The 27,424-nt window shown below is 48.4% G+C and overlaps 1 protein-coding gene across 5 annotated transcripts in view; it reads left to right on the top strand.

The window, feature by feature from the left end:
* Positions 1-27,424, top strand: part of NCK2 (NCK adaptor protein 2) — a 137,642-nt gene that overhangs the window by 59,423 nt on the left and 50,795 nt on the right. For 3 of the 5 annotated variants that reach the window (XM_027128693.1, XM_027128690.1, XM_027128691.1), the window contains one exon: positions 2,702-2,883. The gene's annotated coding sequence lies outside the window, so the exon portion shown is untranslated. The other 2 variants (XM_027128695.1, XM_027128692.1) reach the window with 1 other exon arrangement.

Below are 27,424 nucleotides of genomic sequence, written 5' to 3'. Positions count from 1 at the left end.
CCCCCCGAGGCTGTGGAGACCCCCAGGTTGGGCCTGGGCTTTCCAAACACAGTTGGGAAAAAGAAAACCTCATTGTTGCAGGGAATTCAGATATCGTGTGGACTTTGCATTGGTAAAGTGATTCGGATCCAGATCCATGTGGAGAAAGAGGTGCATTTGGTATTCGTGTTCATTCCTTTCCACTCCTTCCTCCTCCTCCTCTCTATTTCTGTGGGGAGATGCAGGTGATGCTAGTGGAGAAATAGCTTTAAAGACGAGCGTGCACCGTCCCACGTGTCCCCTCCCGCCTGAGCGGGCTGTGCGGAGTCCTTGAGTGACCTCTTGGGTGAGGGCCTCCACGGTCCCAGTGACCTTGAACCTGGCAGTGTTTGCAGTCGGAGGTGGTTTTCTGCACAGAAGTGTACGCGTTCCTGATGGATTTGATCACAGGTTGTAATGAAGACCTGATCTGAAATGCTCACCCTTAGCAGAGGTTTTGAATAAGCCCATAACCCACGTTAAGCATGGTGGTGGGCAGACTGCATGTAGACCCAGCAGGAGAGCGGTTTTGGTCTCTGTGTTCATTTCTGTCTAAGGTGTGTGCTTCGTTCATTGACGCTTCGTCAGTGAAATGCTTTTCTCAAGGAAGACGCTGCCCCTCCCTCTCTCACAGTCAGTCCCCAGGCGGCCAGGGCATCTGTACGTGAACTTGAAGCAGAGCCTCCGGTTGGGGCTTCTCCGTTAGCTCAGATCCCGCACCTTTGTCTGGCTTTTCCGCCGCACCGAGTGTCAGAGGACGGGGCTTCCAGAGCCAGGCCGTCGTGCTTTTGCGCTGGGCAGGTAAATTCTCCGGCACTAAGTTTGCTGCCGGTGCGGTGGGTTTAGAGCTTTGGAGGCCTGCATTCCTCACGCTAGAGCCGACTAAGGAGAGCCTTTCACCTCTCTGAGATCGAGAGGTTATCCCCGTGTAATAAAGATATCGAGAGATTATCCCCATGTAATAGAGATTAGAGACATTATCCCCGTGTAATAAAGATATCGAGAGATTATCCCCGTGTAATAAAAGTGGGTGTTAATATCTAACCCAGGTGGTTATTGGGAGGGTTAAATAACACCCCCTGTGAGAGCGTTGTACACGCGGAGGGCAACCCAGACAGGCCTCCAGAGGCCCACGGGCATTGGTTTGGGGAGATCTGACTCAGGCATGTTCACTTTTCAATGGAAAATTTAAAACTACAACTTAAGTCCAGAAGGACCCATGAAAATACTAATATGGCGCTGGTGCTTGCGGGCACAGCTGTGTTTAGCTGGTGGCTTTCTCCAGTAAATGGCACGTCACGGTAAGTCCCACAGTGAGAAACCAGAATCCTTGGTCGGGATCCCCAAGTCCAGATACCAGAACGTCTGTTTCTGCAGAACCTGTCATGTTACTGTAAACACTTGGCAGAGAGAAGGGCGCCGTCCTCCTGTTGCATGTCTAACATCTTGTCCCAATCTTGTATCCCCGTGTTTGCCCAGTGCCTTGTCCTGTGTTAAATCATACGTTTAAGAAGAATCATGCAAGCCCTTAAAATAATACCAGAGAATGCCTAGAGAGGAATTCATTTTTTAATCAAAATTTATGAACTTGCCTTATAACATTTTTATGAAAGCCCTACTTGAACTATCCTTTTCTATTTGACTAAAATAGAATTCGACTTTTCTGTGGGATGTTTAACGTTTTGGGTCATCCTCATGCTGGGGGTGAATTAATAGATCTTGTCGGAGTGAGCTGTCAGGACGGATCCCTTCTGGGTCTGAAGCATAATTAAAGATGACAGTGAACCCCCTCGGAGGTCCACAGAGCCTCAGGGTCCCCTGCAATGATAGGTTGGGACTGAAAATGGTTACCCAGGTGTGGTGGCCATGAGGTGACGGCAGGCTCCGCGGCCAGGAGAGGGGGGACTGCGGGTCCCCTCCGTCAGCTCCTCGGTTTGACTTCCTTGTAGTTTCGGGGTGCTGTCCTCAGATTCCTGCAGGGATTTTTTTTTTTTTTCATTTTTATTGGAGTAGAGTTGATGTACAATGTTGTGTTAGTTTCAGGTGTACGGCAAAATGAATCAGTTATACACACATATATCTCTTCTTTTTCAGATTCTTTCCCCATAGAGGTCATAACAGAGTGTTGAGCAGAGTTCCCTGTTCTGTACAGTAGGTCCTTGTTAGGTATCTGTTTTATACAGAGTGGTGTGTGTATGCTCACCCCAATAAGCACAAGCTGTGGGTTGGGGGGAAGGGGTGCACCCCTCTCAGTGCACGGCCAGTGCAGGAGATGGAGTGTCTGAATGATAGCCACGCTCTGTGGTTCTTCTCCCTCCCAGACAGGCTTTTGGAATTTCCGCTTGGCAACCGCGCCTTTCTTTTCGGCAGTCTTTGAGGCCATGGGCACTGGGGCTTTGGGGCGAGGGGGCTGGAGACACCTGGGAGCTCAGGTCCCTCGGCTATGGCCAGGGGCCCCCAGCCCTCCCAGCCTCTGCCTCCGAGCCGGCCCGGGGCCTGGAAGGTGGAGCAGGGTGAGGGCGTTTCGGTTTGGGTTGAGGTCAGTAAATATAAGCACCTTTTTTCTGGGGTCAATTAAAAATAATGGTTTCAGGCAAATAAATCATCAGTTATTTCTCAACCAGTGACTTAAAACCAACCCAGCAAGCGGTCCTAATAGACGGTTCTTTCTGTTCCTTTTTAGATTTCCCATGTTCCTTTTCTACAAGTGATTTCCCAGATCATAACCCTCCGCTGAGGTTTGAGTTGGATTTGAGAATTTGGAGAATTCCTGCAGCTTGGTGACTTCGCGGGTGCTGTCAGTTGAAGAATTCACTTGCGGAGGAGCTCCGTGTGTGCGTCCTGTCTCATAACTGAGTGCCGAAGGTGAGTGCGGCCTCCTGCCCAAAGCAGACGGGAGCACTTGCCGCTTTTGCCTCAGATGCTCGCTCTGCATCAGTAGAATGACAGTAAACGCAGCTCTGATTCGTTGAGCCTCGTAAAACGTAAGTTTCCAACGGATCTGGTTCAAAAATTAGACTCACCGTTCCTGCTTTGGCACGTGGTGGCATCAGCTAGGAAGCAGGGCAGTGGGCACATCCAACCTGTGAGCCGCCCTAGTGCCTCTGCTCCTGGGCCGGACAGGTAGTCTTGTGTCTGGAGGAGCTGAGCCCCCTGCGTGCCGCCTGGGCCGGCGGGGGGTGGTCCAGGATATATAGGAGCTGACTTCAGGGTGAGCTCCATCTAGTGAAGGCGTCATTCCAATTTGGATGCTGGGAAGATGAGTCTCCATCAAAACATGCAAACAGATAAGGATTCTGAGGAAGGGTTTGCATGAGAATCTGCTCGTGCGTTAAAATCGTGCCTGTAGATACAGCACGTGGATTGAGATCATGACAGACCCTGGACAAAAGCATGTGTCGTAACAGACATTTCTTAGCCCTAACGAATGGCTTGGGACATTTGATTTAGATCATAAGAGATGCTGTCTAATGGTTCAGTTCATCTGGGGTCCCAGCTCTGGCTGGGCAGTAGAAGTGCTTTCTGAGAAGGTCCAATTTCACCTTCAGAGCGTTGCCCCGAAGTGTAGGGGTAACACCCAGTTTATGACCTTTCCCTCAAAACCTTATTTTGCTTCTAGTATTCATAAATTGCTTTGAACTATTCTATTTCTTTTTTTTAATTTTTATTTTACATTGGAGTGTAATTGATGTACAGTGTTCTGTTGGTCTCATGTGTACGGCAAAGTGATCCAGTCATATATATATGACTGAATATATATACGCACACACGCATACCCACCTTTCCCCTTTGGTAACCATAAGTTTGGCTTTAAGCTATTCTTGAACGTATAACTTTGGGCTATAAACTCTCTTGGTTTTATTGCTATAGATTTATTAGTTTAATATAAGTTAGAATTTTCCTTCATTTGGTCTAAAGCTACTACTATAAGTCAGGTTTTTCTCCTCAACCACTTTTTTTTTTTTTTTTTTTTTGGAATCACCTTGATTTCAGTTACATTCCCCGTTGGTGTGTGGTGAGCAGAAGGGCATGGAATCAATATGTAGTGTTTCATAGGGTAAGATGATGAATTCTCCTTTATGATTTCTTTGGAGCAAACGACAGTCTCCCACCTGTTTAAAGGGGCGAGGCGTCCATTATGATTTCCAGTTCTGGGTCCTGGTTTGGAATTGAGAGACTAGAGCTCATCTCAGCAGCTGATCCAAGCCCTCCCGCTTACTGTGTCCCTGTAAGTGACCCTGAGGTCCCCCTCCCCCCAGGACATTGCTGGTTTTCACTGGCTTTACATCCCCCCAGGCACTGGTCGGACCCTCCAAGGTTTCTCTTCCAGACCTTATATGGGTGGAACGCCTTTGGGTGTTTCATGTCTAATCCTGGGAGGTTTCCATTTACATAAAAAAGTCTTGGCTGTGACCATTCAATTTTTTCAATAGTCATTGAAGTGGAACCTTTTACAACTTGGTCGTTTGTAAATGCATTCACGTATTTATCAGTTTGTCAGATTTCATGGGAGTACAAGCTAGGAATTAGCGCAAATCCTGGAATCTGGTCATCAGAATTCTCTAGTGATTCATCAGTCACGGAGTCTGACAGGACTTCTTTAGAAGGTCTTGGTCATGGATGATATTAATAGACTCTCAGTGACTGTCAGGGTCCTCTTCCAGAAAGTGGTGAGTCGGGGAAGTCACACGCTTAATTGGGGCAGTATATTCTGCACAGGTGCCCAGGAGAAGTCTGTTACCATCACACAAACAAGAGTCGACGCCTGGGTACCACTAGATGGACAGTCATACATAGATTATCACGCGGATATACTTACAAAAATATTTATATGCATGTAATTTAAAATAATTACTCCTATACGTTTATGAGAGCCACACCAAAGCCCTGATTTGCTTATTAAAAATTACTTTCATGGTTTTGAAAACTGTCCAGTGGGAAAACCACTAGGGCTGTCCATTCGTGTAATAAATATTGACTGTGAGCACAGCTGGATTCTGGGCTGTTTTTCCTGCAGTGACTGTTTTAGCAGCTACAAAAATAGATGAAATACAGTTCCGGACTCTCTTTCTCGTGGCCTTGTGGGATGGGGCGCGACCCTGACAGCTCTGGGGCTCTGGTGACAGCTGCAGTCAGGCTCTCAAAGCAAGTTTCAGGTGCCCGAGGCAGGGTAAACTGAGTGAATTTTAAAGAAGCGGGGAGTGGGGCTGAGGCGTCATGGGTCCCGTGGCACAGGGCAGGCTGGGTGCCTTAGCGGGTAATGGGTCTCCACGTCGGTTAAGCAGTAACGGGTGGGAACCCGCACGTGCTGCTGGGTCAGGGGTCTTTGATGTGCCCGCAGGAAAAGTGACGGCTTGGCCATCCTGTCACTTGCCCTGTCCTGGAAAGAAAGGAAAGCAGTGCCGACCTGGTAAAGTGCTACGTGAGGGGTCAGCCTCGGAAGCGCCTCCCCGCTGCCGGGCAGCCCAAGCTGGGGCCGTCTCAGCCCGCCTACCCCTGGGGCTGGGCCGAGGGGAGAGGTCTTGGGGAGGGATGTCTGAGCTGCATCTCACGGTGACATGAGGGGGTCCCTGAGCCCGCTGTGTCCAGGGACTGCATTTCCCTGCCCTGTATTCTTGTACACACACAGTCACACACACACACACACACACACACACACACACACACATACACACACACACACACACACACACACACACACACACACACACACACACACACACACACACACACACACACACACACACACACACACATTGAAATTACGGACTTCAGAACTCTCTGGCTTGACTTTGCCTGATACAGGGGGAGTGGAGCTCATGGGAGGAGCACGGCCGCAAGCCCCTTCCTTTTCCACTGGAATGAACTTGACAGTGTATAGTCTGCGCTTAATTCTTCCCTGGATAACTGAACACTGACTGTGATTCACTGTTGTGGGAAGCTGGCTGGTGTTTCCTGGGGATGGAGGATGTGAACAGTGTCATATGCTGTACGGAAGATTGTTTATCTTTTGAAAATCTACTTGGAGACTTTTTCAGGAGAGAAGCCTGGTGAGTGGAAGGACGTGGGCGTTAAGCGGGGGAAGATGGTGCGTAGGGCACAAGACTTATGGGTAGAGGAGAGTAATCGAGACCTGGATTGCAGACTGTGTCAGTTGCTGATGTGAATATACCCAAAACGTAAATGTGGGCACAGGCGTGATTTTCTTTTTTTTTTTTTGAGCTTTGTTGAGGGATAATTGACAAATAAAACTATAAGATATTTAAAGCGTACATGTTGCTGATTTGAGACACATATGCATTGTGAAAGGATCCCCCCATCTAGTTAATTAGCACACCCATCACTTCACATGTTTATCCTTTTTTAAAAATGAGAACAGTTAGGTTCTCCTCTCTTAGCAAATTTGAATTATATAATAGTGTTGTCAACTGTAGTCACCATGTTTTACATTAGATCCTCAGACCTTATTCATCTTAGAGCTGAAATCTTTTTACCAGCCTCTCCCTGTTTCCTCCACGCCCCCAGCCCGTAGCAGCCACATTTGTACTCCCTGTGTCTATGACTTGGACTTTTAAAAAAAATTCCAGATGTAAATGCTACCATGCATTGTCTGTCTTTCTCTGTCTGGCTTATTTCACTTAGCCTAATGTCCTCAAGGTCTGCCCATGTTGTCACAAATGGCAGAATTTCCTTCCTTCTTGTGGTTGAACAGTATTCCTGTGCGTATGTATGTGTGTTTACACGCATATACATACCTATGTATCACATCTTCTCTATCCATCCATCCATCGATGGACACTTAGGTTGTTTCCATATCTTGGCGTTCATGGCTAATGCTGTAGTGAACATGCGGGGTACAGATATCTCTTCCAGATCCTGTTTTCATTTCCTTTTTATAGATACCCAGAAGTAGGATTATTGGATCACATGATAGTTCTGTTTTTAATTTTTTTGAGGAACCTCCATACTGTTCTCCATAGTGGCTGCACCAATTTACATTCCCACCAACAGTGCATGAGGGTTCCCTTTTCTCCACACCCTCATCAGACGCTTGTTATCTCCTGTCCCTTTGATGATAGCCACTCTGACAGGTGTGAGGTGATATATGATGGTGGTTTTGATTTGCATTTCCCTGATGATTAGTGATGTTGAGCACCTTTTCATGTGCCTGTTGTCCATCTGCACATCTCTGCAAAAATGTCCTCTGCATATTTTTTAATCTGATTGTCTTTTTGCTGTTGAGTTGTATGAGTTCTTTGTATATTTTGGATATTAACCTCTTATCAAGTATATGATTTACAAATACTTTCTCCCAATTCATTGGTTGCCTTTTCACTCTGTTGATGGTCTCCTTTGCTGTGCAGATGCTTGTTACTTATTTTTGGTTTTGTTGCCTTTGCTTTTGGTGTCAAATCCAAAAAATCATCACAAGAGAGATGTCAAGGAGCTTACCCCCTATGTTTTCTTTTTAGGAGTTTTATGCTTTCAGGTCTTATGTTCAAGTCTTTAATCCATTTTGAGTTGATTTTTGTGTATGGTGTAAGATAGTGGTCCAGATTCATTCTTTTGCATGTGGCTGTCCAGTTTTTCCAACACCATTTATTGAACAGACTGACCTTCCCCATTGTATGTTCTTGGCACCTATGTGGTAAACTAAGTGCCCATATAAGGCCAATTAAGTGACCTTATTTCTGTGTTCTCTATTCTATTCTATTGATCTCAAGGTCTGTTTTTATGTCAATACCATACTGTTTTGATTACTGTAGTTTTGACTATACAGTTGACCCTGAACAACTTGGGTTTGAACGGTGGGGGTCCACTTTTACTCGGATTTTTTTCAATAGTAAATACGACAGTGCTGCACTTTCCATGGTTGGTTGAATCCATGGATGTGGAACCGCAGATACAGCAGAACTGTGGATCCAGAGGGCCAACTATAAGCCCTAAGTGGATTTTTGATTGCCCCTAACCCCTGCATTGTTCAAGGGTCAACGGCAGTTTGAAATCAGAGAGCGTGATGTCTCCAGCTTTGTTCTTCTTTCTCAAGATTGCTTTGACTATTCAGTCTTTTGTGGTTCCATACGAATTTTGAGATAGTTTTTTCTATTTCCGAGACAAATGCCATTGGAATTTTGACAGGGATTGCATTGAGTATGTAGATTTCTTTCGATAGAATGGACATTTTAATGATGTTAATTCTTCCAGTCCACGAGCATGGAGAAATCTTTCCATTTATTTCTGTTTTCTTCAGCTTCTTTTTATCAGTGTCTTATCGTTTTCAGTATACAAGTCTTTCACCCTCTTGGTTAAATTTATTTCTAGGTATTTTATTCTTTTTGATACAGTTGTAAATGGGATTGTTTTCTTAGTTTCTCTTTCTGATAGTTCATTGCTAGTGTATAGACACAACTGATTTTTGTATCATTCAACTTTACTTAATTCATTTGTTCTCACAGTTTTTTGGTGGCGTCTTTAGGGTTTCCTTTAGGGTTTTTGATATTATGATGCATAATATCATGTCATCTGCAAATATAGACTGTTTTACTTCTTCCTTTTTGATTTGGGTCCCTGTTATTTCTTTTTCTTGTCTGATTGCTGTGGCTAGAACTTCTAATACCATGTTCAATAAGTGACAAGAGTGGGGATCCTTGTCTTGTTCCTGCTCTTAGAAGAAATGCTTTCAGCTTTTCACTGTTGAATATGTTGTTTTCTGTGGGCTTGTCATATATGACCTTTATTATGGTGAGGTATGTTCCCTCTATACCCACTTTGTTGAGTTTTTATCATAAATGAATATTTTGTCAAATGCTTTTTATGCATCTACTGAGATAATCATATGATTTTTGTCCTTCATTGTGTTAATGTGCTGTATCATGTAGGTTGACCTGCAGGTATTGAACTGTCCTTGCGTCCCTGGGGTAAATCCCACTTGATCATGGTATATGATCTTTTAATGTGCTGTTGAATTCAGATTCCTAGTATTTTGTTCAGAACTTTTTGCATCGATGTTCATCAGGGGTATTGGGCTGTAGTTTTCTTTTCTTGTAGTGTTCTTGGTTTTGGTTTCAGGGTGATGCTGACCTCTTTTTTTAAAAAAAAATATATTTATTTATTTATGGCTGCGCTGGGTCTTCGTTGCTGTGCATGGGCTTTCTCTAGTTGTGGTGAGTGAGGGCTACTCTTCGTTGCAGTGCATGGGCTTCTCATTTTGGTAGCTTCTCTTTGTGGTGGAGCATGGGCTCTAGGCATGTGGCTTCAGTAGTTGTGGCACGCAGGCTCAGTAGTTGTGGCTCACGGGCTGTAGAACACAGGCTCAGTAGTTGTGGCACACTGGCGTGGTTGCTCTGTGGCATGTGGGATCTTCCTGGACCAGGGCTCGAACCCATGTCCCCTGCATTGGCAGGCGGATCCTTAACCACCGTGCCACCAGGGAAGCCGACGCTGGCCTCTTAACATGAGTTTGGAAGTGTTCTCTCCTCGTTTTTTGGGAATAGTTTGAGAAACATTGGTATTAATTCTTCAATTGTTTGATAGAATTCACCAGTGAAGCCATCTGGTCCTGGACTTTTGTTTGTTGGGAGGTTTTTGATTATTGAGTCAACCTCCTAATAACTGGTATGTTCAGATTTTTTATTTCTTCACTATTCAATATTGATAGGTTTGATGTTTCTAGGAATTTATCCACTTCTGGGATGTCCAATTTGTTGGCGTATATTGTTCATAGTAATCTCTCACGATCCTTTTTATGTCTGTGATATCAGACGTAATGTCTCCTCTTTTTTTTTTTTCTGATTTTGTTCGTTTGGGTCCTCTCTTTTTTCCTAGGTGAGTCTAGCTAAAAGTTTGTCTATTTTCTTTGTCTTTTGGAAAAAAACAGCTCATAGTTTTACCGATCTTTTCTATGATCTTTTTAGACTCTATTTCATTTATTTCTGCTCTGATTTTTGTACTTCCTTCTACTAACTTTGGGCTTCATTTGTTTTTTCTAGTTCCTTGAGGTGTAAAGTTGGTTGTTTATTTGGGATCTTTGTTTTTTCTTAATGTGGGTTTTTATCACTCTGAACTTCTCTCTTAGAACTGCTCTTAATGCATCCCATGAGGTTTGGTCTATTGTATTTCCATTTTCACTTGTCTCAAGGTTCTTTTTTTTAATTGAAGTGTAGTTGATTTACAATATTATATTAGTTTCAGGTATACAGCGTAGTGATTCAATATTTTTATACATTATACTCCATTTAAATTTATTACAGATTAATGGCTGTGTTTTCCTGTGCTGTACAGTATATCCTTGTTGCTTATACATAGTTGTTTGTACCTCTTAACGTCTCAAGATGTTTTTTGATTTCTTCTTTGACCCATTGGTTGTTCAGTAACATGCTATTTAACTTCCACATATTTGTGAATTTTCCAGTTTTCTTCTTGTAACTGATTTCTAGTTTTACACCATTGTGATGGGAAAAGATGCTTGATGTGATTTCAGTCTTCTTAAATTTATTAATACTGGTTTGTGGCCTAACGTGATATCCTGGAGAATGTTCCATGTGTGCCTTAGAAGAAATATGTATTCCGCTGCTGTTGGATGGACTGTTTTGTCAATGTCTGTTAAGTCCATCTGGTCAATTTCCTCATTGATTTTCTGTCCAGATGATCTGTCCATTGTTGGAAGTGGTATGCTGAAGTGCCCTACTGTTATTGTATCGCTATCTATTTCTCCCTTTAGGTCTGTTGATATTTGCTTTATATATTTAGGTGCTCCTATATTGGGTGCATAAATATTTACAAATATTATTTCCTCTTTTTGGGTCAACTCCTTTATCATTATATGATTCCCTCCTTTGTCTCTTAGTACAGTCTTTGGCTTAAAGTCTATTTTGTCTGACATAAGAATGAGCTACCCTGGGTTTCTTTTGGTTTCCATTTGCATGGACTGTCTTTCCATCCCCTCGCTTTCAGTCTGTGTGTGTCCTTAAAGGTGAAGTGACTCTCTTGTAGGCAGCATATAGATGGGGCTTGTTTTTTATTCATTCAGCCACTCTGTGTATTTTGATTGAAGAATTTAGTCTATTTACATTTAAAGTAATTATTGATAGGTATGTACTTCCCTTTTTAAAATTGTTTACGTAATTTTTTTTAATTCTTTTGTTTCTTTTTTCACCTCTTTGTCTCTTTTCTTTGTGATTTTTTTGGAGTGGTATGCTTCAATATCTTTCTCTTTCTCTTTTGTGTCTCTGTTATAGGTTTCTACTTTGTGGTTACCATGAGGCTTACATGAAACATCTTATAATAGTCTGTTTTAAGCTGATAACAGTTTTAAGTCTGTACGCATCGTTTTCCATTCTACTATAGAAGCAGCAGTGGTTTGTTGAATTGTGAATCCAGCAGGAGAGAATAAGTTAAGCATGTCTGTCACTTTCATGTTTGTAAAAATGCATCCCGTCATATTTCTTTTAGTAAAGGAAATTTTTATTACTTGTCTTCATATCAGCCTCAATTTTTATAACAACAGTTTCCCACGGTTCATATACTGAGTAAAGTTGACTTAAATTTACCATATTCCAGCTTTTTGGTATTTTGGAGACTGCTGGTCACTCACTTTGCACCCACAGAGATTCTTTAGAAAGACTTTTCACATGCAAGACCCGTTTCTCTGTCATTACGTTTTTAGGGTCACAGCTGTTGCTGGGAGGCTAGATACCTGAAAGTAACTTGTTGAGTTTCTGCCAAAATAGAAGGGACCATCCTGTCCCCTTACCACCACTCCCCCTTCACTGGGACCCCGGAGGCACCTGGGGTAGGGCCTCTGCAGCTGGACTCGTTGGGTCTTTCTAGGGGCTACTGAATGTCTAGGGATGGCCGTAGCCTTTGAGGTTCCAGTCGACATAGTGGTTAGATCTGTAATAATTGGTTAAATAGTTGACCAGTAGGTATTGAGCGTTGCTAAAAAAAATATTGCTGTGTTGATTCTACCACAGTTAACGTGCTGGTGAGTCAGTGGGAGCAGCTGTAACGTACCGGGCACTTGCCAGGTGCTTGCCCCCCCGCCCGCCCCGTCTCCTGCAGGATATTATCTGTGGCTGGAATGCAGATCTTTTTACCCTCATTTCATAGGCAGAGACACTGAGCCTCAGGGGAGCGAAGAGGGTTGCCCAGGGTCACAGAGTGGAGCCCACAAGCAGTGTTCTGTTCTGGCCACGAGCTGCTGCTTCCAAGCCCGTGTTGCTTCTGCTCCCAGGCTCTGACCTTCTGCGGCAGTGACACGGCAGCGACCTGTCATCTGAGTGCTTACCTTGAACTTGGGACCCCTTGACGCTCTGAGAGATGAAACAACTTGGCCAAAACCGTGTGCTCGTAGGGCAGAGTGGGCTGTGAACCCACATCTTCCTGACCCAAAGCCTTTCATTCTTACTTGACCATGAATTTTATTTATTTATTTTCCCTAGCAAAACCTCGAGCAACCAATGAGGGTTTGGAAGCGAGTCCCTTTTGGAAACCTAAAGAAGGGAGGAGGGAGGAAGGCTTTGGGAGGGGTTGGGGTGTAGGAGACAGGACCTGAATCTTCCAAAGGCCTCGGTACCTCCTGAAGACCCCAGGGCCAGCTCAGCAGGCCTCGGACCTGCACCTGTGCTCTTCCCAGATGTTGCCGTGTATTTGTGACTCCCCGCTGACCAGCTGACCTCTGAGAGGGAAGTCATCTGTGGAGGCTGAAGGACCTCCTACACTTGCTGTGTGTGGGGTCATCCCTGGGGTCCCCTGCTCTTCCCAGGGCACCTGTGTCCAGAGCGACGCTGCATAGAGTCGAGATTTACTGTTTCTTTACGTAGCAATGAAATCATCCTTTTCTGATGGTTGAGGTGAAGGTCAAAGTTTAGCCAAGCATTTCTCTTTTCTGTCACAGCCGACACGCCCCAGCAGTGTGGCCTCCTCGAAGGCTGGACACAAATTAAAAACACAAAAAGCAAATCCTTTCCCACCCGCCCCCCAGTTCTTTTCCTTAGGACAGATTGTAGAACTGAATTAGTAACTTTGCAGTCATTTCTCCACTGTTCTCTGAATTGTACCTTACAGTTTACAAAGCCATTTTCATATAAATTCTTTCGAAGATCAGGTGATGTGGCTATATGTCTCCCCCACCCCCATTTTATAAAAGATGGAAAAGAGCCAGGAGAGGTTGCTTTACTTGCCAAGACGGCCCGGCAGACGGTGACCCGTGACTCGCGGCTGCACCGGGGCTGCTGGATGCTGACCGCACACGCGCTATTTGCTCTCAGAGTCCCTGGACCAGGCGTGTAGACGATGCAGATGTGAGAGCGATTCTAAAGAACAGGCCACGCCGGCCACACGGAGCTTTAAATAAAGCACTGCTGCTCTTGAGGTTCCAAAAGTAGGAGAGGTGAAGTGTTTTCCTTGGCCTCCTTCCTCCAGAAAAGCAAAACGTATTCGTGCTGTGTGTTTGTGTGTATTGCCAGGTAGGGGGTGTAGGCTTTTGAAAAGCAAACTAGACCTTGAACGGGTACATCTCTTGGAGGTGATGGGTGTGTTTATTACCTTGTTTGTGGTGATGGTACCAAGTGTGTTTGCATATGTCCAAACTCACCCAATTGTACACATTTAATACGTGCAGCTCCTTGCATAGCTAAGTGTACCTCAGTAAAGCTGAAAAGCACTGAACTGCCACGGCAGGATGGGACTCCCTCTACGGCCCACCTGCAGTGCGCGCTGATCTGAAGCAGGTGTGTGGAAAAGTGCAGTGAGCAGCCTGGTGTTCCCAGGAGCCCCACCTTCCCCCGTCACTGGCGTGTCTCAGTGCAGAGAGCAGAAGAGCACCTTGGGCTTTAGATCTCTGCTGTTCAGGATCGACTTTCCTGTTGGCCTTTATTATAGTACCACAAGTGCGTTCTTTGGAAACCGTACGGCTGCAAGATGGTGATAAAACAGTATGAATAACTCAGACCGTGAAAGATCACAGTTTAAGGAGAGCGACTTTTGGTGCTGTGTTAATGAACAGGATAGTAACCGAAACAGGTTCTGAATGGAGGCCTGTACCCCTCAGTGCTTGTTGAGTGGGGTAACCGTGTCCGCCTGCTGGTCCCTGACTGGGGGCCAACCCCACATCTCCCTGTGCGATGACATTTGCTTTCTGAGCCTCTCGCAGTCGACCCTGACCCACAGTCGCATTGACACGTGACTTGTTGGGATTGGTGGAGGCTCCCTGGCCCACCCCTGGCTCTGCCACCTTTCTGTGTGCAGACCTCCCTGGGCACACAGGGCCAAGCCGCGGTCAAGGACAGCCCAGGGCAGCCCCCAGCCCACTGGGGGAGCAGAATGCTTCATCCACAGATGGGGTGTTTCCGCAGAACACTGCCTTCTGCTTGGGAATGAGTGGGAAATGGAGGGGATACGAGACCCCCTCCCCCAGTCAGACTGGCTTTGGTTGGAGGCGTCGGGTGTTTGTAGCCTGTGCTCTGAACCTGAGTTCTTGAGGTAGATTTTGTGGCACTTAGAGAGGCTAAGAGGGGCATTCCGTGCCCAGATGGCAAGAACTAGGAAAGCCGTCGACCCCAGGAGCGGCAGGAACATCTTCCCTGTCGGTAGCCTGGGTCTGTGGAGGCCTGTTTTGTGGGAGGAGCTGAACACTTACAGGCCATCTTCAAATGACCGCATCTTATCCCCCGGAAGCTCATAGTGAAGACAGTTTTGCAGAACGTTGGTCATGTTTTCCCAGTGGGTAGATCCCAACTTGTGCTCGGAACAGAAGTTCCTGGAGGGAGCGTCAGGTGCGCGGTGGAGGGGCTGAGCGTCCCATCGTGTGTGTTGCCCTCTGGGCCTTAGTTTCCGGGACAGTGACGTGGAGGGACTGGGTGAGTGCTGGGTCTGTGATCCGGGCATCTAGGGACAGGGCCGCAGCCAACCCCACAGATTCTGGGCAAAGGTCAGGGTGTGCCACAGCTTAGACCCCTCCCCAGGCGCAGCAACCTCGTGGCGCCCGTCCGCCACCTGAGTCCCACCTCCAGGACAGGGCTCCGGGGCCTCCCTGAGCTTTAGCGGCCGAGGCTGCAGGCCCTCGTTCTCCCATTGGCCACGTGGGGCGGGCGCAGGGGGACACGGACGCTGGATTAGGGGCTGGGGGCGGCGTGGAGAGGGACACACCACGGCCCACCCCCCTCCTCTTTCCAGAAGAGGCACACAGGCCTCGGGCGCCTCGTGCCTGCCGGCTGCACTCCGGGCTGGGCAGGCAGGTCCGGGTCTCCGGGGCTGAAAGCTCCCCGGGATTCCGAGGAGCTGGCGGAGGAGAGAACCGAGGTGTCAGTGCTTCATCAGAGCCATCCCCATACCTGCTTCCTTCTGAGGGTGGTGGAGGGACCTCTGAAAACACGCACCCCGGGCCCCAGCTCCAGGGACTCGAGTTCGGGGAAGCCTGGACGTTTGTGCTTCTTCTGTGGAGCGTCCCAAGCCCTTCTGATCACCAGTTTGGAAACTGCTGACCTGGACCCCGGGTTTTGCATCCGCTGCCAGTGGGGGCGCCGCAGGGCTCGTTTGGGGCTGAGGCCTAGTGAGGTCAGAGGGAGGCGGGGGTCGGCCTCCTGGACCTGCCGGCTCCCCTTGTGCACAGTCGCCCCCACTGTGCCCTGGGCCACCTTGAAATGCGCACTGTCCTTGAGGGGCCGCCTGGGCTGCTCGGACCCCACTCCAGACCCACCTGGAGCGGGCCGAAGGGGCCCGAGCATCTGTATGTTCACACCCGTCTTCCCTAAAGGGACCTTCTGAGGTCCTGCACGTGAGGATTTTCATATATTCACACTTTAGATAATTCATGAGCCTTTAAAGAATTCCATTCCATGCCTGTTGACAGTGCGTGTTGGCAGTTGTGGTTTCTGATCCTTGCAGGGAGCTAGCCCTCGAGGGAGACTGCTCTCAGGCCCAGAAATCGAACAAACACGACGGAGAAACAGGCGGCAGCGCCGGGCACCGTGGTGCTCAGATCACAGCAGGCCCGGGAGCTGATACCTGCCCTCCATGGCTTGTGTTCTGTGCTTGGAGATTCCAGCCGGGGGCGGAGGTTCTTGGTGGAGAAATCTCATGGCAGAGTCCATATTATTTGTGTGAAAGGGAGATGATCATTCCTCTTCTTTTAGGGATTTCTTGCCCAGTGGGGCCAGTATCTGGGTCACCTGCAGAGGAGGGATGGGAACTGGTTCCACTTTCATAGAAGGCAGTGCACGTGGTCAGTCCCACTCTGTCACTTGTGTCATACCCTGCAAACCCTGAAGGCCTTCGCGATGCCTTCCCTTCCAGAACTGGACCCTCCCACCCTCAGGGTCTGAGTCCCTCCCGTCTACGTGTCCTGACCATCCGGATCGGAGGTCCTGGCCCTGGAGGATCCCAGCGGATCTTCTGATATAACCAGAACATGATTGCACTCTGTCCCTCCTGACTCAAGGGCTGGGCCTCCGGTGTTCCCTGGCCCTGGGAGGCTGACCGCGGGAGACCCAGCTGTGTCCCCACAGGTGTTTTGCTTGCAGTGTGGATGACATTTGTGGGGGGCTGGGGAGTCTGTCACTTTGTCTCAGGGATGGAAAACTTGAGGGGGCTGGTGTTCAGAGCACCTGGTCACTCAGGGCTTGTCCTGCAAAAATATAACTAACATGCCGGACAATTCTTATTCCCAGATGAGAGCCAGGTTCCAGATGGGTTCCCGGGTAAAGGGCCCTGAGCTCCTTTGACCGGCGCCAGCCCCGGGGCGGGGGCCGTTCCTGACTGGTCCCCCACGGCACCCCTCCCTGTCAGCGTGAAATACCAGCCAAGTGGGTGTCCTTTACTCTCCTGGCATGCTTCGTAGACGTTTTAGATGTGTGTGTATGTGTTGACAATAAAAGGATGGAAAAAGATAGACCATGGAAACGTTCATCACAATGGAAAGAAAGCAGGAATGGATGCGTTAACATCAGATAAAGTGTCTTTCAGAGTGAGGAGGACCACGGGTGTGGACGGTCCCGCCAGGACCCGCATCGCGCACGGCACAGGTAGTTGCCACGTGTCCTCGGGCTGTGGGTTCCTCAGGCTCGCCCTGTTTTTATGAGCTGACCGTGACAGTTTTGAGGAGGACGTGTTGGGTGCCCCTCGGGTGGCATTTGTCTGCTCTTTTTCTCCTCGTTGGACTGGGATAGTGTGTCTTTGGCGGGAGGATCGCGGAGGTGAAGTGCCGTCTTCACCGCAGGGCATCTGACCTGTCGGTGAGTTGGCGTGGCTGTCAGCTGTCCCCTGTCCGCTCCTAGCTTGTCCTCTCTGGAGGGCGTCGGCGAGCGCAGCCCACCCTGAGGGGGGGCGTGATGCCTACGTCACTTCCTGGAATTCTCCTGGGGAAGCCGGTCTTCTCCCCCATTGGTTGACTTACTCGGCCGCCCATTGCCTTTTTGCTCCTTTCTCCTTTATTCTCATTTACGGCCCCTCTTTAGCCGACGTAAGCAGGGCTGCTCTGCATGCAGCCTGCAGGCCCCCTGACCCAGCGCAGAGTTTCTCTGCGTGGAGATGCTTCCCGTGTGCTGTGTCAGCGCCCAGCTTTACCAGATGACCCCACGTTGTCTTCCCGGGCAGGGCTGCCGTGTTCCTGTCTTGGCAGAAAACGAGGACTCCCACTGCCCCCCCCCCCCGCCTCCCTGACACTCACGCCATCACCTGGTGCATTTCTGTCCATCTAGCATAAAAAGGCGTCTCGCTGTCAGATCAGATCATGGACGAGGCGCAGCTTTTTCTGTGTCGATTCATCATCTGTGCTGTCCTTCTGGGCAGTGACTTGGTGTTCACTTGCTTTCAATTGAGTTGTGGGCCTGTTTCTTCATGAATTGCAGGACTCTTTATATATTCTAGGTACCAGTCCTTTGTTATTATAGGTACTGGTTTCGTTACAAGTATATTTCATCATATTTTGATCTATGAAGATGGATAGTTCGCACTTGAGAATCCACACTTTCTTTGAACAGAGTCTTCTACTGTGCCAGCCGTGGCACAAATGGCATACCGCTATTTATAGACGTTAATGCTTTCTTATAAAAGGGAGTCTTGTATTCTTATAATTCTGCTGGAGGGGTTTCATATATATTTTATGTTGTTTCAGTGTTCAACAACCTATTTTAAAATTGGGGGGCTGATAAAGAGAAATGCAAGGTTTTGAAATGCCGGAATTTTATTGACAGGACTTCACTGATGTTTGCCAGGTATATCATGGAGTCTGAGACGGTGCCTTCTCAGTAGCCTAATGAGCTGTGCTAAACTTTCATCTTTCCTTTTCTGCTGCTGCTCTCACCAGCTGTCAGAAAAAGTTGGAAGATTCACCCTTCCTTATTGATCTGTATTTCATGAATATTTATGTATATTCCATGTACTTCCCCCGTATTTTGGGGGGGGTTCTTTTTTTTTTTTCTTCCCCCGTTTTATTCAAAGTAGCTGCACGACATAAAATTTAAATTTTCAACTGGAATTCTTCCATGGCTTCCCTCATGAGTGAAGAGCCCGCATTACACAGAGTAACAAATGACGGTATCCAGAGGTGAGACTGTTCTAAACGAAGTTTCTTAAATTTGAATCCAACCGCAAACCAGGGCTTCAGCGTCGGAGGCAGCATCTCCGTGTCCTGTGTCCACCGGGGGGTCTGGGGGTGGAGCTCGCACAGCTGCAGAGCGTCCACGCACGCCTTCAAGCGCTTGCTGGGCGCACGGGCTCAGGCACTTCTAAGCGCTCGGTTTGCGCGGAGACAGAATCCTTGTCTGCAAGGAGTCCCACTCAGCGAGAAAACAGCCAAAAATATGTGTGAAGTCCCCCGTCAGTGCCAGGAAGAGAGAAAGCAGAGCAGGGAAATTGTCAGGCGGGGGCGGCAGGGGGGATGCAGCAGCTCTTCTAGATGAGCTGGGGCCGTGGGGCTGGGCGGAGGCTTGGGTGTCATCAGGGGTGGGATGTGGACGTGAGGGGGAGGGAGATGCCAGGGAGCAGGGCGGGCGGGCCTGGGGGAAGAGCTGGCGTTGGCAGTGGTTTCGGGTTGTGTTCTGGTGTGACGGGAAGGGATGGCGGGGCTTCAACGGAGGAGGCCCAGACCACTGTCTGTTTGCAGGTACCACAGGCTGCTGCTGGGGAGTCAGACCAGAGGGTGGGGACGGACCAGGGAGGAGAAGGCTGCCTTGTCCGGGCCCTGCTGCTGCTGGCTTGGAGCTGGGCGGTGGCAGGGCCAGCGCTGGTCGCATCTGAGACGGATTTTGAAGGCGAGCCTCTGGGGTTTGCTGATGAAATGGATGGGGACACCACGTTCTGTGTGATGTGCTAGGATTCTTGCCCCGACGGGCACCTGGGTGAATGGTCGTCTCACGTTCGTATACTCAGAGGGGACCTGGGGAGACGGGGGGTGGGATTTTGTGGTTGCTGTTCATGTGATTGGTTTTCTTTTGGTTTTGGTTCGGTGTGGATGGTGACGAGCTCTGTCTGGATGAGTCTGGAGGGCAGTGGGGCGTCCACGTGGAGGTGTCGCTGAGATGGGGTAGCAGGCGGCATCTGGAGGGGAGCCGGGCTGGGAGTAGCTTGGGTAGAGACAGGGGTGAGAGGATCGAGGCCTGGCTGCTGCATCTCTGGGTCAGAAACACGAGGAGGGGCCAGTAAGAGACAAGGCAGGAGGCAAAGCAGGGCTGCGTGACCCCAGGCAGCCGAGTGAAGGGCGGCTCCCCTCAACGGGCTCATGGGCTGTGTCCGCCGTCAGCGGGCAGGAAAGATGACCCAGAAGAGAGAGGAGTCCTTATGCCACGGTGGAGAGAAGGGGCAATGACCAGAGGAGCCGATCCTTCGGGAAGAGGGGGTGGGTGGGGTCCAACATGGAGGAGGTGGCCCCCGACGGTCACCCGGGGACCGGAGGGACAGAGGCGCCTGCAGCCCTGGGACCCCCGATGGCTTCTGCCTCCTCAGCGAAGGAAGAGGCAAGGTCATTCACCAGCTCCACAGCGGGAGTGGGAGGCGGTGCTCAAGGGCGGAGAAGGAAGGTCTGGAACGGCCCTCACGGCGGAGGGCGTTCACGGAGGACGTGGGCGTGGCTTGCCAGGCAGCACCAGGCTCCCTCGAGCCGGCGTCAGACACAGGACGACAGGACGTGGGCCGGGGGGGGGGGCGGGTGCGTCTCTTGCACGATCGATCGGTTGCCCTGGGGCTGGTGGGGAGTGGGTGCCACCAGAGTTTCCTGCACGTGCGCACGGGCATCGCTGCAAATGCTCCTGACGTGTTACCGCGTCCTGGCTCCGCTAAGTCGAGGGTAAAGGATTATGCTTGGAGGAGCTGAAGAACATACAGCAAAGACCGCAGGTGGAACCAGGGCAGCCTGGCCGGTGAGGGGCAGGTTAGCGAGGGGCTGATGGCGCCGAACCTGGAGAAGCAGACGCTGTGAAGAGCAGGGTGGGGACCCAGCGGAAGGTGTCACTTAAAAGCATCGTGTGGTGGGAGGGAAGGCGCGTGGAAAACAAGTCAGATCCCATCACTCACAAGAGCTTCTTCCCTTTCAACAACACCCAGGAGCTGGACTGGAGTCAGCGCAGGAGAGCTCTGTGTGTAACACACACAAGAAGTGGGATGTAGGTCCTGCTGGTTCCAGTAAAATCTGCCATATTGGTCCCGAGACCGGGGCGGCAGGTACACAAGGTGAGCTGGAGTAGCTCGCGGCGCCAGAAAGTCAGGATGTGCTCAGAGCGCACGCGCACGCACATGTGCACGCACAGACACAGACACACACAGACATACATACAAAAACACACACACACACAAACACACACACACACACATACAAAAACACACACACAAACTCACATACAAAAACACACAAACTCACACACGTACACATACACACATACAAAAACACGGACACACAAACTCACAGACACACAAACTCACACATACACACATACAAAAACAGAGACACACAGACACACATATAAAAACACAGACATACAAACTCACATACAAACACATACAAAAACACACAGACACACACACAAAAACACACACAAATACACATACAGACACACATACACACACACAAACTCACACAAATTGACCACACATACACAGACATACAAACACACACACAAATTCACACAGACACACAAACACACACAGACTCACACAAATTCACGCACACAGACACACACTTGCAATGACAGGGTATGTCACGGGGACACAGGAGCCAACGAAAAGAGCTCCCAGTAGCCAGAGTTAGTACAATTTGAGCAACAAAATAAATAAGAAGTATTGGTTGTAGCTCAAAGTATAAAATAAATACGTTTATACTAATATGAATAAATGATGGAATAAATCTAAAAATGGGGAGGAAGAGGCAGATCTCCCAGGCAGAATCCCAGATAATTTCTGCAGATCCTGGCCATCAAGGAGGTGGAGCATCACCCCCACGGCAACCGTGGGCTGTGCTCAGAGCCTCCTTCCCCAAAGCATGGGGTAGGGGGAAGAGGAGAAGAAGGACTTTGCAGGGGGAAACCGGACAGTCAGGACTCAGCCAGGTGACGGGGTCAGCCCAGGGGGCAGTCACAGTGACAGCAGGCACCCCGAGACAACGCAGGGACTGTGGGCTTTCACCTCTGTGGTCTCCTCCCCAAAGCCCAGAGCCCAGCCCTTGTGGGGAGAAAGACATCAGACAGATTCCACACGAGGGACATCATGCAGAACACCTGCGTGGCCCTCCTCAAAAACGGAGGGTCATCAGAACAAGGGAAGTCTGCAAAACTGTCACGCAGAGAGGAGGCTTCGGGAGATGTGACGGGTCAAGGCAAGGTGGTGTCCCAGATGGGATCCTGGGACAGAAAAAGACATTAGGGAAACACCTTAGGAGGCCTGAGTAAACTGTGGACTCCAGTTAGTGTATCGATATTGGTTTATTAATTGTAACAAATGCATCGTAAGAATGGAAGGTGTTAATAATAGGGGAAACTAAACAGTTCTAAAAAATAAAATTTATTTTAAAAAATTGCGTACAGATGCTAGAAATCTTTATTTCCTCATTGTTTTCTTGAACGATAGGGAAGATTTCCTTAAAAGAAGCGTACATTTGGGATAAATGTTAGCGTTTATCTCTCTAGAATTTGTAGAGGTGTCTGTTTAGTAATTAAACCGGAGTAGCTCAGGTCCCTTCTCAGGAACGGGGTCCCTGCCCTGCTGAGCATGATGGGTGCGGGTCCTTGTCCCCAGAGTGAGGAACAGAGGGGCTTTCTGTAATTACCTTTCCCGTTAAATAGGAAAATCTAAGCCAGAATGTGTAGGAATGTGGGCGTAAACCACATACATCTGAAGAACTAAAATGACTGTGACAGCGTAGTCGTATTTGAGCGCTAGGAGACCCAGATCACAGGGAGTGTGTTTTGTAAGTCACTCTGCTTCTTTTACCCTTGTATGTTTCGTAAGTAGGCAGAGAATCCTGAATAATAAGGTAGCCAGGAAAGGTCAGGTATCCAATAGTGTAGCTGAATTCATTAGCGTGAGTCAAGGAAGCGCATGACATTTATACTTTGATGTTTATGAACCAGGTGTTTACGTTATAGAAGTTACAACTACTTTCATGGTTGTGGAAAAAAATGGCAAACCCCTAAATACAGTGACAGAGGGCTGTCTGTTTACTTCGGGACCAGTGGTATGCATTGTCTGAAAATACTTCATGCTCTCTTGACTTTTAGAGGAAAGTCAGGTTTCACCAAAGATATCAATGTCCATTTTCAAAAATGGGTATTTTTCCTTTTTTTTCTTTTTTAAATTTCAGCCTTATCAAGGTATAATTGACAAAATTATAAGATATTTAAAGTGTACATGGTGGTGATTTGATATAGGTATACATTGGGAAAGTATTCTCCCCCTCTAGTTAATTAGCACATCTGTCACCTCACATGTTTATCTTTTTTTGGTGAGAACACTGAAGTTCTACTCTCTCAGCAAGTTTCTATCATACAGTACAGCGTCATCAACTGTAGTCACCATGTTTTACGTTAGATCCTCAGAGCTTATTCATTTATAGCTGAAAGCTTCTACTGTACCCTTTTACCAACCTCTCCCTGTTTCCCCCTCCCCCCAGCCCCTGGCAGCCACTCTTCTGCTCTGTCTCTGTGACTCTGGCTTTTGGGGACATCTTCCCACTGCTGGTGTTTTCCCCATCACTCCATTAACTGTGATGTCTTCCAGGTTGGTGTAAGGCAGTGTTGATTCCAAGTGCAGTGCAGTTTTATGGACTTTTATTTGTTTTACAATTAATACCATATAATAAAATTGGCTTATTAAATTGACTGTGATTCTCCAAAATGATGGTGCTTGGCTGTTACCTAATGTTCGTGACCTTCTTCCCAGTGTGATGAATGTCTAAGACACCCAGGAGGAAATTGAGAGAGGTTAGCAGAAGTTAGCAGAATAGGAACTCCATGGCTTGAGCAGTAAATTATGTGGAAAAATAGTATTTTCCAGATTCTAGCTGAAACAACAGAGTCCCCAGTCCTATTTCTTCTGTAAAATTTCCTAGGTGCTAGTGAGTTGTATTGACTTACAGGCTAGTCTCTGGAATACTGGTTTTGTCCAGGCATTTCACATAGTAAAATGAGTTCCTGGGTGATTATCTCTTGAACCCTGACTCACGTTTTAAGGTATTTTTCTAACGTGATTTAATTTGGGGGGGAGGGAAGCGCTGATCCTGGCAGTAAGGATGAATTAACGGTAGAAATTCACTTTATAAAAGATGGGGAGAGGGTGCAGCAGAAACCCTAGATTTATAATAAAAGTATAAAATTTGGTCTTTATTGAGAATTGCCATCCACTAACAAATCCTGTTCAAGAAAGTTCATTTAGGAAATTTTGTGTACCTCATCACACCCAGTAGAATGTCTGCTACCAAAAAGCAGAACGACAAGTGTTGGTGAGGGTGTGGAGAAACTGGAACCCTTGTGCACTGCTGGTGGGAGTGCAAACTGGTGCAGGTGATATGGTGCTTCCTCAAAAAATCAGAAATAGAATTATGGTCCAGTGAGACCTGCCACTGGGCGTCACATAGACACAGGTAGAGCGGGGATGTCTAACACTTATCCAGCACTGACCAGGTATCGGGTACTTCCTGTGATTGTCTCATTTCATCCTGATGTCTGCAGACAAAAACGGAGGTCGGAGGTTAAGCAGCTTCCCCCCAGGGTCGCTCACTGGTAGGTGCTGAGCCTGGATCTCCCATTCCTGGCCTCCTCCGACCAGGGAGGAACATTCCCAGGAATGGCTCCCATCGGTGCCCACAGAGGAGACCTTTCCAGACTCAAAGACCGAGACTGTACAGGCCACAGCCTTTGACTGTGATCCAACAAAGTTAGAAAAATCATAAAAAGACCTTCTCCAGAGTAAACCACAGAGCAAAGGTCGCTGGGGTCTTAGAGACTCAGAAGCCTCTGCCCTGTACCGGTCAGCCACGCCCAGCAGGAGCGGCTGCAGGAAGGAGGCCTCTGCTCAGGGTGGCAGCAAGACAGGTGACAGCAGGACAGATGGGCTTCCCCGCCCCCCGCACACCCCCAGAGGGAAGGGCGTGAGGAATGGAGCTCTTTGACCCTGTGGGGGGTTTTTGTTTTTTTTTTTTTTCCAGTCCGCGGGCCTCTCACTGTCAGCCGCTCCGCGGCATGTGGGATCTTCCCGGACCGGGGCACGAACCCGTGTCCCCTGCATCGGCAGGCGGACTCTCAACCACTGCGCCACCAGGGAAGCCCTGACCCTGTGTTTTGAAATCGGGAAAGTTTACCCTTCAACTTGGGCTGGGCTTGCTTGGCCTCTCCTCAAGTAAAATGTTAAAACACCAGGGAGGCTCTTCCCAGATCAGACCTGGAAGATCAGGAACTACTGCTCTTTCCCGCAGGTGTTTTCACTGATGAAATTTATCAAAATGAAATTGAAAGCAGTTTTGGTTTATTGGCACCCGCCTTACCCTTGGGATTTCTTTTTTGGGCCATGCTGCAAAATTCTGCTACCCAGGACTCTACCAGCTGCAAGGGGAAGGAAGCTCAGGCTTTGGGATGAGACAGTTCTCATGGGTTTGAATCCCAGCACAGGCACTTTCTAGCCTGTGGATTTGGACGAGTTATTTGATATCTCGAAGGCCCAGTTTCATCAGTCATTCAGCATGTGTATAGATCCTCTCTGTTTCAGAGGGTGTCTGTAGACCCCGGATGAGCTCACACTTAGGAAGCAGCCCAGCGGGCACGAGGGGAGTTGGCGGCTCCTCCTGTGATGGAGTGCCAAGCCTGCTCTGTTGTTTATTTTCTCTTTTATATGTGGTGTATTTTTGTGCCTCAGGGAAGTGGTAAGACCTTGACCCCTGTCACAGGTTAATTAACTTGCTGAGAGTTGAAACAGCCATGAGATTCCACATTGTGTCCTACTTAAAGTTGAAGCGTATCAGCTGTAATCAGTGATACTGCTTGTACAAAGCCACCACCTGACCTTTCTGTCCCCCCCAGGACACCACAGGTTCCTGCCAACTCCTGTCAAATTCGTTGGCCTCTGTAAAGTCTTTTATCTACAACACGACCTGAAACTTTAATCACGAATTTATAAGTTCTTTTAAAGCTGCTTCTGAGACTGTTTCTTTGAGTGGGTCTCCTTAATGCAAGTGTACTATTTTGAAGTGTTTGCAAATAAGAACCAAGGGAGGAAAACACGGTGAGAAATGAGGGAAAACATAGAAAGTGTTCCTTGTTTGGACTGACCTTGGCACAGTTGCTCACTGCGTTGGTTTTCTGCGGCTGCTGTATTCTCTCCCAGTTCTGGAGGTCACAAGTCCCACCCAGGTCGCACAGGGCCTCGTACTTCCTGGAGGCTCCAGGGGACGGCCTGTTCCTTGCTTCTTCCAGCTGCTAGGGGCTGCCCTCGTGCTGGCAGGTCCCTCCTTGACTCTTCTGTCTCCTTTCCGACTCATGGGGGCTCTGTGGTCACTCCGGGCCCCCCGGGATACTCCCTCAAGATGAGCTGACCTTAATTCCCCTATGCCGTGTAGCCTGACATATTCACAGGTTCCAGGTAGGAGGATGTGGACCTCTTTGGGGGGCTGGGCTATTACTCTTCCAACTGCTTCTACAGAAAACCTCTGTTTGAGTGAGTTTCCATAATAATTGGTTGACTGCCTCGAAGGCATGAGACAGTACAAAGAAAAATCCTCGACTCATCTTGAAGTAGATTGTATTATTGGAGTAATTCAGACTGTATGTTGAAAATCACGGCAAGTTTGACTTTTCTTTTTCCATGTAGTCAGTCTCTTTTCTTACCTGGTTCTTCTCTAAACCAGTTATTTGCTCATAGCTCTATATTTTGATATGTCTGTATCCATGTGTACACACAGGTATTTTTCTGAAATTCCGAGTTAACATCCTAGAGGTAAAATGTTACACCTGTTCTCTGTCTCTGTTTTGAATTGAATTCAATAAATCGTATTCCATCCATGTAAGGTTTCTATTATACAGTGGGATTGGCAGTTTTTTTAAAGCCGTATGACCCTGGTCTTCTCTGAGGCCAGCTAGATTGGTCAGTCCGTAGAAGGATGAATGAGGCAGATGTATTGAATACATTCACTTTGAGTCATCAGTCGCCCTTTCCTTCACCTCCCCATTAAACCGGGCGGCTGAAGCCTCAGCAGCCACTGTCAGCACATAACAGGGTGTCCCACACAGTGAACAGGTAACCTCAGGTGATGCAAGTGCTCTCGGGAAAGGACAGCCGTAGGTCGTACACTGATGACCTCTGGGGAGGAGACCCTGGACAGTGGCACTTAGATGGGGAGGGAAGGGGAGGGGTCTCTGGAGAGGTGCTTCTGTGCCTGGGGCTTGAATCACAAGAGAGTAGACCCTGGGTCTGTACACTCTCCAGGGAACCCTGGTGCCCTGGAAGCATATCTGCTGCTCAGGAGAGCCTGACGGAAGGAAGGAAGGAAGGGGGGAGGGGCCACTAGGACTGGACCAACCCCCGCCCCGCCCCCTACACTGACCACGTGTGCTGCCGCGCACACGGCACTTTCTTTCTGACTGTGGTTCCCGTTCTGAGTCTCTCTGTGTGGGCGGGGGGCTCGGAGCTGTCTTCACAAGCTCCCAGGTGAGGTGCTGTTCTTACCTCATGTGACAGAAGGGCAGCTGGGCTAAGGTGCACAGAGGACTCTAACCCCGGCCCATATGACACAAAACCCCGACCCCTTAAACACGACATTCTCAGGCTGCTTGCGAGCATCCAACGTATCTTCTGAGGCGAGGCAAATATTGCTGTTCCCATTTTACAGAATAAGCTGAAGGCCGAGGAGGACGCACAGATGGCTCAGCTAAGCGTCGAATCCCAGCTTCTTGACTAATGTTTTCTGTTTGCAGTTATGACCGAGTGGTTCAAC

This window comes from Aethalodelphis obliquidens, unplaced genomic scaffold (genome assembly GCF_003676395.1).
Source record: "Aethalodelphis obliquidens isolate GAN/ISIS:26980383/991018 unplaced genomic scaffold, ASM367639v1 scaffold35, whole genome shotgun sequence".
Lineage (NCBI taxonomy): Eukaryota > Metazoa > Chordata > Mammalia > Artiodactyla > Delphinidae > Aethalodelphis > Aethalodelphis obliquidens.
This window is presented reverse-complemented; position numbering and strand designations above follow the sequence as displayed.